This window comes from Cornus florida, unplaced genomic scaffold, assembly GCF_030987335.1.
Source record: "Cornus florida cultivar Cherokee Brave unplaced genomic scaffold, ASM3098733v1 CherokeeBrave_3.0.0_Hap2_Chr07, whole genome shotgun sequence".
NCBI classification, from domain to species: Eukaryota; Viridiplantae; Streptophyta; class Magnoliopsida; order Cornales; family Cornaceae; genus Cornus; species Cornus florida.
In genome coordinates this window covers 74,851,817-74,862,960 of record NW_026775577.1, presented here as the reverse complement: position 1 = coordinate 74,862,960, position 11,144 = coordinate 74,851,817, and positions in this window count along the sequence as shown.

Sequence of the window (11,144 nt, the reverse complement as noted above, 5' to 3'; positions counted from 1 at the left end):
CACTAGCATTCATTTGTGGGGTACATGCTTTGTTAATTATTGAATTGGTTATATCCAATTGAGCTAGTAGTGCATTGAAAGCTTTCATTCTTGATAAAGGTGGATAACAACCCCTTTTCACTAAGTAGCCGGGATTCTAGCCTCATCAAGCACTGAACTTCTCGCGTCGAAAGGTGGAGGGCCCAAACTCTAGGTAAATAATTGAATGCTAAAAAAAAAAAAAAAGTTGCAAAAGCAATAAAAAAGTGAAGACTTCTCCTAAAATGTGAGAAGTGGGAAATGATTAGATGGAGGTTGTTTTGATTTGTAACGTAGTTGATTTGAGCTTGTAAGTCCTTAGGGGTGTTTGAATGCCTAATGCCCTAAAGCCGTCTGGTTTGGGAGTCATTGACCTAACACTCGACCTCATGAATCGCTAGAAAGCTTAATAGATCACTACATTGCACCATGCTTCCATCTTTGATCATAAAAAAGAAAAAAAAAATTGAGTGAAAAGAATAAGCGCACCTAGAACAATAAAGCTTTAATAAAAAGGTCCACTTTTTGTCTTGATGATCGGTACTAGATTTGTGTACTAGTTTGAGGGTAAGGATGTGATCATTTCTTTAGTTAGCTTATATAGCAACACATTTGATGCCGGTCCACTCAAAAAGGATTCTAGAGTTGTTTTGATTTGCATGATCATCTTCTTGATGTGTGGAGGACTATACTTGCTTGCTCGATGTGGAAATTTTGGGAGATTGCTTGGAAATGGTTGAAAATTTACATACTTGAGGTAGTTTTCTCCCAATGCTTGTTTACAATATTGGTATCTCTTTTGTGAGAATGAGCTTAATGTTAGTGGGTATCATTTCTGGAAACCCTCACAAGACTTCACTCGTCCACTAGGGGTAACCTAAGGGTTTTAAAGGTTTGTTCTATATGCTAAATTAATCGTGTTCCCTACAAAAGTGGCGTTATCCATTTATTGCTTTCTAGTTCATAGTTGTCTAGTTATTCATTTCATTCCTTTACTTTCTAGTTCATTGCTAGAGACTACCAATATTTAAGTTTGGGAGTGTGGTGAGCACTGAAAAGTGCGCATTTAAACCCTTAAGCTTAGGTATTCTATAACCTTTATCTATCTTATTTTCCCGCTTTAGATTAATTTTGTATTATTTCCATTTTCAGGTACTTATGCCCAAAAAAAGCTAACTCAGCTAAATAAGAGCATACTTGAAGCAATCTTGAGATGAATCAAAGAAAAGAGAAAAGTGGGAGTGATAAGCGCCGAATATTACATATTCAAGCGCCCTTTCTTGCATTAGTTAAGTCCATTATTAGAGGATAATGTATAGTTTTAATTCATTTGTGTTTTTCTTTCTAATTTCAGCTGTGTTTCCTGAGAATGATCAAAGAAGCGGCTTAGACATCATTTGTGTTGAAACATGTGCACCGTGCCAGGGAGTTATCGTTTAGACCGAACCTCTTTTGTTGCAGTTTTTGCGAAGCCATGGCTTAGTGCTCATTGTGCTTCTGAGATGGAAGCACGTCCATGACCCGGTTTGAGGAAGCTTGCAAGAAGCTTGGTCAAAGTTGCAAAAGGGCAAGCTCCCGCGGGCGCCCGCCGCGCCACCGCGGGCACCCGCCAATCCCTTCTCCTCTTTGCCAACTTTCGCGGGCCATTCCTCAACACCCGCGGAAGCCCCTGCATGCCACCGTAGGCACCCGCCAAACACTCCAGCAACTCCCTTGCGATCCCAAGCCCCAGCTGGCGCCTCACGAGAGCTAGCGGAATTGCAGCTAGCAGTTCAACTGCCCCTGATTTTCAACATTTTGGTTCCCTTATCCTTCTTTTGTGTTATCTAGCTTCATGCAGAGGGGGAAGCTCGGGATTTTCAGTATAGGGAGTAGGTTTTGAGTGTATATAGAGGGGAAGCTCATTATTTTGAAGAGATCTCACATTTTTGACTAAGTTCTAAAGAGGAAGAGAGGTGTTCTTGAGGTCTTGGGTTCTAGCTTCCTTGAGGTGCAATGATGGAGGGTGGACTTGCTTCTTCCTCTTCATTCCTTGCAGTGATAGGTAACTAAACCTCCATCTAGGGAGGTGATGATGCCTTCCTTTGTAATCATGTTCTAGATTAAGCTCTATTTTGGGGATAATAATGTATAATTTTTGGTCTTTTTATAATCTAGAGCATATTACCTCTTGTAATGAATTCTAATGTTTATAAATTATTGTTGTAAGTTAATTATCTTGTCTTAGATGGTTTCTTATATTAATCATAATGCTTGCATTTTCATGGTGACAATGGAAATAAAATTATGAATGGTTTTCATGGCATGTTGATAGAGAAACTTGATAGTCCATTGCTTAGGTATCCCCTTTGATGGTTTATACTTGATTCCTAGCTTCATGTGCTTTATCATTTGATTTAAGGCTTGATGATCTTTTGCTTAAGAGAGTATGTTTGATGCTACACCCTAGTTTAGGTAGTTCGAATGTATAAACTTTTGATGGATCATTCTTGTTTTAATTTGATGAACTTCTCGATGATTATAGGGCAACCATGGATTACTATATAATTCTTGATCATCATTTATATTGTCTATCCCCAATTTAGTCTTGATCTAACATGTGTTTAGGGTAGTGCGGATTCACTTCCCTAGTTCCCTTTTTAATTGTCATTGCCTCTTTACTTCTTAGCATTAGTGTTTTATGCACTTTTCAATTCATAATCTTAGTGACAATCTAACAAATCCTCTATAACCCCCTTTATCATTCTAAAAATGACTCTAGACACCTAAGTTACCATAAACTAGCAGTCCCAGTGGTTCGACTTACCCGACCAATAGCCCTATTTTACAATGATTGGTGCTATTGCAAAGGTTGATGTATAATTGTCATTTCGATCAATTTTTGGCGCCGTTGCCGGGGACTGCACACGGTTTAGCAACCGAGGCTCTAGGGTTAATTTTGGTTTGTTTGTCAATATTGTAATTTGTGAATATTTCTTGTGCGGTTTTGACCATCTTGGTGTTGGAAGTTGTTTGTGAGATTCTAGGGACTTGATGCTTGCCGAGGGAACGCTAGCAAATTTGTAAGTCTAGAGGACTCCAGGTAAGTCTCTTGGCCTTCTAGTTTCAAAATTGTTAATATTGTGCATGTGTAAATTTGGTGATAGTTAAGTTGTGAAGCCCTTGTTGAGGCTATTTTCTTGTTTATTTTCAATTGCAAAACATCGGTCCGTGTTGTGGCCATTTAATTTCTGTCTTGATAATTGAGGAGAAAGAGAACATCGTATGTAGAGTTAATGGTAATGAATTATTGTATTGATTATGGGGTGTGTTGTTGATGTTTGGCCATAGATCACTCTCCCTACCAACTCTAGAATCGCCAGTTGATATAAATTCTCTTGAAAGAACTCTTAGACGAACACTTAAGGAATCTTCTCATATAAGAGAGCTTGAAACTGAATTTAACACAATGGATGAAAATGTGGGAAATGTCGGAAATGAGGGGATTAATAATGATAGGGTCGAAATTCCAAATGTGGTTCCCATGACTCTTAGGGACCATTTCATCCCTACCACTTATGTTTCTCCCTCTTGCAGAGTGATGCCAAATATTAAGGCCGCTCAATATGAAATCAAATCTAGCACCATCCAAATGCTTCCATCTTTTCATGGCTTTGAAAATGAGGACCCTTATAAGCACCTTGATGAATTCCTTGAAATATGCTCTACCATCAATCTGAGGGGCTTTCCTGATAATGCTCTCCAATTGCATCTCTTCCCATTCTCATTAAAAGAACGGGCAAAATATTGGTTGAACTCCCTTGCTGCAAATTCCATCACCACATGGGCTCAACTGCAACAAGAATTCTTAAACAAATATTATCCAGTGAGTAAAACCAATTTAATGAGGCATTCCATTCTTAGCTTTTCACAAAGCGAGGGGGAACAACTCCATGAGACTTAGGAGCGATTTCAAGACCTCTGAAGGAAATGTCCGCACCACTTAATTCCAAAATGGCAATTAGTGCAAGCCTTCTATGCTGGGTTAACCGACCCACATAGATTCATGGTTGACTTATCTTGTGGAGGGACGTTCATGTCTAAAAGTGTGGATGAGGCATGGACCTTACTTGAAAATTTGAGTGAAAACTCATTGCAGCATAACTCTCGTAGTAGTCCAACCTCAACCAATACAAAGAACGCCAACCCTTGTCAACCAAAAACACTGAGGGAGGAATCCTCCCAGGGGGATGCCATAGCTCATGAATTCTATCAATTGATGGCACCACATCTCTCCCCCTCTTTGTCTAAAAATTCGGTAAGTGCGGTTTGTGCATCATGTAATAGTCCATTCCATCTCTCAGAAGATTGTCCCACGCTGGAACAATTTCCTAATTCCAATCAAGAGCAAGCAAATGTAATGTCCTTAAGGTCTGGAAATAATCCATATTCCAATACTTACAATCCCGGATGGAGAGATCATCCGAATTTCTTGTGGAGGCAACAAGCCCCACAAAATTCAAATTTTCAAAATCAAGGGCAACAAAATCAGCCCTCTTCTCAATTTCAAAATAGGCTATTTCAGGCCTCCTCAAGCTACCGTCCTCCATACAATCCAAATGTCTCTAATCAACCCCATGTGTTCCCAACTGATGAGATCGTGGCTGCAAACAAGCAAATGATGGAATCATTGAATAAACAAATGATGGATTCCAACAAGCAACTCTTAACATCTTTGCAACCCACTCTCCAAATGGTTCATTCTCATACTTAGTCCATAGCTAAGGAGTGGTCGTGTTATTGATAATAAGGTTGATGGAAACAGGGATGAAAAAAATTCTCCTTCGAAAAATCCAATTCCAAGTAGCAGCTCTTCTAATCCAAATCCTACTCATGAAAATCCCAAGCTTGTCACCCCAAATGTGGAAACTTCTTATGAGCCTAAAGCTTTGTTTCCTCAACGTTTTCAAGAGTCGACACATATTGGGAACAAGAATTGCAAAATTCAAGACATGTGGGAAGTTTTCAAGCAAGTAAAGATCAACTTGCCTCTCTTGGATGCTATAAAGCAAATCCCTCCCTATGCAAAATTTCTCAAGGATTTGTGCACTCAAAAGCGCACTTCCAAAAATCATTTGCCAAAGAAGGTGAGATTAACTGAAAATATGAGTGCAATCATTCAACACAGCGCTCCTCTAAAGTATAAGGATTGGGCGCCCCAACTATCTCGTGTGTCATTAGCGACAATAAGATAGAAAGGGCTCTCCTTGACTTAGGAGCTAGTGTAAATTTGATTCCATATTCAGTTTACTTACAGCTTGGGTTGGGAGATCTAAAGCCAACCTCCATGGTCTTGTAGCTTGCCGATAGATCGGTCAAGCACCCACGAGGTATTCTTGAGGATGTCATTATCAAAGTGGACAAATTCTACTTCCCGGTAGACTTCGTGGTTCTTAACACGGAACCGGTCCATGACCCAAAAAAGCATATTCCTGTGATCCTTGGTAGGCCATTTTTAGCTACGGCTAACGCTTCAATTAATTGCGGAACCGGGGTGATGGATATCGCCTTTGAAAATATGCAAGTCAAACTCCACATCTTCCATGGAACTCAACATCCTTCCGATGAGGATGATTGTTTCCTTATCGATGTGGTAGATGAAGTGGTCGAAGAATCTCTCCCCTTCATTCTAAGAAAAGATCCTTTAGAAACTTGCATGTCTCATTTCGACTTCTCAAACTTTGATATTAACCAATCAATCCAAGAAGTGAACTCCTTGCTTGACATTAATGCTGTCATGGATACTCCTCCTTGGAAAATTCCAAAAGAACCACTTCCTCAACTTTCTTCTACTCCTCCGGTCCCTTCCTTGGAGTCTCCTCCACAACTTGAACTAAAGCCGCTCTCAGCTCACCTCAAGTATGTGTTTCATGGTGTAAATCGAACTCTTCCAGTTATCATTGCTTCTGACCTTTTAAAGGATCAAGAAACTAGCCTTTTAGCGGTTCTACAAGAGCACAAAGAAGCTATTGGCTGGGCAGTGGCTGATTTGAAATGAATCGACCCTTCTATTTGCATGCATCGCATCCATATGGAGGAGGACGCTAAACCTTCTAGAGAGGTGCAGCGCCGGTTAAATCCCAACATGAAGGAAGTGGTCATGAAAGAAGTGATCAAGCTATCAGATGCAAAAATCATCTACCCTATCTCCGATAGCAAATGGGTGAGTCCCACTTAAGTTGTTCCTAAGAAATTCAGCCTCACCGTCGTTGAAAATTCGGCGGGAGAGCTCATGCCACAACGCACTACCACCGGGTGGCGTGTGTGCATTGACTACAGGAAACTTAACTCTACCACTAGGAAGGATCATTTTCCACTCCCATTTATTGATCAAATCCTAGAGAGGTTAGCCGGCCAAAACTTCTATTATTTCCTTGATGGTTATTCCGGCTATAACTAAGTGGCAATTGATCCACAAGATCAAGAGAAGACCACATTCATATACCCCTTCGGAACCTTTGCTTATAGACGCATGCCTTTTGGGCTATGCAATGCACCAGCCATGTTCTAAAGATGCATGATGTCCATATTTTCGGATATGGTTAAAAAATTCTTAGAAGTATTCATGGACGATTTCTCCGTCTTTGGATCCTCCTTTGACTCGTGTCTCTAAAATCTATCTCCTGTACTTCAAAGGTGCAAGGAAACAAATCTCATTCTAAGTTGGGAGACAAGTCACTTTATGGTCCAAGAAGGCATTGTTTTAGGACATGTCATTTCAAAAAGGGGAATTGAGGTTAACAAAGCCAAAGTGGAGTTAATCTCTAATCTCCTTCCTCCAAATTCGGTCCGTCAAATCCATTCCTTCCTTGGACATGTCGGCTTCTATCGTCGCTTCATCAAAGATTTTAGCAAAATCTCTCAGCCCTTGTGCAATCTTCTTGCCAAGGACGTTCCATTTAATTTTGATGAAGCTTGTATGGAAGCTTTCGTGAAACTACGCACTCTTCTCTCATCCGCCCCAATCATGAAATCGCCTAATTGGTCTCTTCCATTTGAGATCATATGTGATGCATCTGATTATGCATTAGGTGCGGTTTTGGGCTAACGTGTGGAAAAACTTCCATACGTTATCTATTATGCTAGCAAGACTCTCTCCAATGCTCAGTTAAATTACACCACCACTGAAAAAGAATTGTTAGCTGTGGTGTATGCCTTGGATAAATTCCGTTCCTATCTTCTTGGATCCAAGGTCATTGTCTTCTCAGATCATGCCGCTTTTAGGCATTTGCGCGCTAAAAAAGTGACCAAACCCCGTCTAATTCGATGGATACTCTTACTTCAAGAGTTTGACATTGAAATCCGGGACAAAAAAGGGACTGACAATGTTATCGCAAACCATCTCTCTCATTTACTCATTGAAAAATCTTCTGAATTTGCTGCAGTCTGTGATTCCTTTCCGGATGAGCAACTTTTTCAGATTTCCCATTCCAGCCTCCCTTGGTATGCAGATATTATCAACTATCTAGCGATAGGCAAAATTCCATCCAATTGGTCCAAACAAGAGAAAGACTAGTTCTTTTCCCAAGTTAAGCATTTATTTTGGGAAGATCCAGAGCTATTCAAATATTGCCCGGATCAAATCATCCAGAGATGCATTCCCGAAAATGAAACCACGAGTGTCTTAAATTTTTGCCACACTCTTGCTTGTGGGGGACACTTTAGTGCCAAAAAGACTGCCAACAAAGTCCTTCAAAGCGGATTTAATTGGCCATCCTTGTTTCGAGATGCATGCAATTTCTGTAAATCTTGTGAGCGATGTCAACAGCTCGGATCCATGTCCCGGAGGGACATGATGCCCCTCACTCCCATCTTAATCATAGAAATTTTTGATGTGTGGGGGATCGACTTCATAGGACCATTTTCATCTTCTTATGGCAAGGAGTACATCTTTGTAGCGGTGGATTATGTTTCCAAGTGGGTTAAAGCCGAAGCTACCAAAACCAGTGATCATAAAGTAGTGATTAACTTCATTCAGTCTAACATTTTTAGTCATTTTGGTATGCCCCGAGCAATCATTAGTGACGGTGGAACTTATTTTCAAAATCGTTACCTTAAATCCGTCCTCTCCAAGTACTCCGTCCTTCACAAGGTTGTCACACCTTACCATCCTCAAACAAGTGGTCAAATGGAAGTATCTAATCAGGAGATTAAGCACATCTTGGAAAAAACGGTTCGACCAGACTGCAAAGATTGGTCATTAAGACTAAACGATGCGCTTTGGGCTTACCGAACAGCTTATAAGACACCCATTGGCATGTCGCCATATCGACTTGTCTTTGGCAAGGCGTGTCATCTCCCCGTTGAACTAGAGCATCGTGCTTATTGCGCCATAAAAAGGCTCAACTTTGATCTCAAACAAGCCGGCTTTACTCGTAAATTTCAACTCAATGAACTTGAGGAACTTCGGAATGATGTGTATGAAAGCACCAAAATCTATAAGGCACAGACTAAAGCTTTTCATGACAAGCACATTGTCAAAAAGCCTTTTGCCCTGGACAAAAAGTTTGGCTTTTCATTTCTAGATTGAGACTCTTTCCGGTAAACTCCGTTCGCGGTGGGATGGTCCGTATGTCATCACCGCCGTCTTTCCTCATGGTGCAGTCGAACTCCAAGATCCTACCAATGGATCTCTCTTCAAGGTTAATGGCCAACGGCTTAAGCCTTACATCGATGGCATAGTCCCTTTTCGAAAAGTTGAGAAAGTCCTATTGACAGACCCAATCTACGAGGATTAGTGCGCCATGCAACGCCTGGTTCGTCTAGCTATTGACATTAAATTTAGCACTCTTGGGAAGCAATTCTTCCAATTTCCAAGCTTGCCTCCTTCAAGTTGCCTTGGCTAAGAATTTTTTGAAAATTTGCTAAGTATAGCCAAAATGTGACCTCTTACAGAATTGTCTCGAATTGCATTCCAAAAGTCACATGCTGTTTTCTTAGTCATTTTAAGGTCTCGGTGCAATTTTTGGACTTTTGTAAGGTTATTCCAGCAATTTTCTTGACAAATCCAAAGATAACGGGAGATTCGAACCTCAAGTCTAGCGTTTTTGAAAATGCGCTTCATTTCATGTTCCGCAGGTTCTACAAGGTGTCACGGGTCCATAGACACTTAAATTTCCAAATTTGGCATTCTTCGACCCTGGCCCGACCTTTGTAGGCTAAAACTTACTTCAAAGAGTTGTTTCTGCATAGAGCCCGCGGGCGCCCGCCTAGCCTCCGTGGGTGCCCGCCAAATTGGGCAGCAGCAACCCAGCCTCCGCTGGTAGGGTTTTAAATGGGCTTTCAAGCCCATTTTCCCTCTTTTATTTTCCCTTCAACCCTTCCTTCTTTCCACTTTCGCCCTCAACCCTTTCAATCACCTCTCAATCTCTCTCTCACTTCAATCCCATCAATCTCATCCCTTTTTATCCATCCTCATCCTTCATCCATCTTCCTCATCATCTTCCATCCCAAAGCTCCAACAAGAAAGCTTTTGGTCTATCAACTTGGGGTACGTTTTATTCTCCCTTTCTTTCAATTTGTGAATCAATGGAGGACGGGATTGATTATGTGGAGGATTTGCAATTGTTTGGGGTTGTGTTTTGTTGATTGCAGGTTAAAATTTTGGGGTTTTCGCATTTCTAACCTTATTTTTGCTCTCTTCCCAATTCTGTTGCACGCCAGGTGTTCGTAGAAATTCCCGAACCAGCTTTCTTCATTTCAATGGCTCCTTGGGTTATTTCCAAGCATGCTCGTTCATCTGAGGGCCCTTCTAATGTTCCTCTGACCCCAAATTGGGCTGAATGGCCAATTAAAACCGAAGCCAGATTCGACATTGCAAATACTTTCGAGAATAATTTGGAGACCGCATGGTCCGTCCACGAATTGAGGGCCCGTGGCCTCGCCACTCTTTTCAAACCACGCACTCATTCTTACTGCCTGCGTGTGGTCTGTTTGTTCTACGCCAACATGTTCCACTCATGTGAGGAACCGGACAAACTCAAAACCACCATTGATGGCTATGATTATGAATTTGACTTGGATGACCTTGCTATGGCTATGGATTGCCCCTTGGTTTTGCCGGTGGATGAGGTGGGCCTCCCCCTTTATGTTGAAGGTCCTGATCCGCTTACCTTAGCGGACATTATGGGAGAAATTTGTCATGGTCAATTCACCGGCAACAGAACCACAAGCACCAATAAATCTTTCTTACCATGCCGACTATGGTTTCTCGATTCGGTCCTGGCCAAGAATGTCCTACCCGTGCCAGGCCATTCCGAGTGCAAAGAGGATTTTCTGAAAACCCTCTGCTATGCTGAAAAGGAGTGTTGGTTTTGTGTCCCACAGCTTATCTGGGACCAATTGCTAAAAATCTACAATGAATTAATCTTGGTTCGGTCGCGCACCACCACCACCTGGGCATTCCCATTTCGATACCTTATTATAAGGTTGCTCAAAAATGCGGGGTTCCGAGCTCCCCGTGGTGAGTAGAAAGAGAAAGATGTGTTGAACTTTAACCTTGGGGTCTGGAAGTCCAGCACAGCTTAGCTTCAGACGTCCCATCAGGCCCGCATTGGCGGTGAGTTGGATTGGGGTGCTCCGGCTCCCCCTGTGGCTCCTGCCCCTCTTGCTCCTAATGCCCCCACTTCTCCAGCTACCCCTTTTGTACCACCGCCAGATGTCATGACTCACGCCGACTATCTTTCCTTCAATGCTCGTCTCGATGCCTTTTTCTTGCGTTTTGACGCCATAAAGGGTGCCGTCCAGAAGACTCAAGAGAATCAAGAGATTCTGCAGGCTATGCTCTAGTCATTGATTGACCATACACCTGGCCCACCTGGTGCTTCCTCCTCTACTCCAATGGTAGAGTGATTTTATGTTTTTCATCTTATTTCCCTTTTCAGTAGTACTTTTTAGACTTATTTTGGGCCGCGTTTGGCATTTGCTTTTCAGTTTTTCTTTTGCACTTATAACTGCATCACTTTTGCTACTTTGCATGGCTTATAGTTTTTAGTCGAATAAATTGCAGTTATTTTCATTGAATTTGGATTCATTTGATTCTTGCTTTATATAGATATCTTTCAACAGGTTTTTGAAACCAAGTTTGG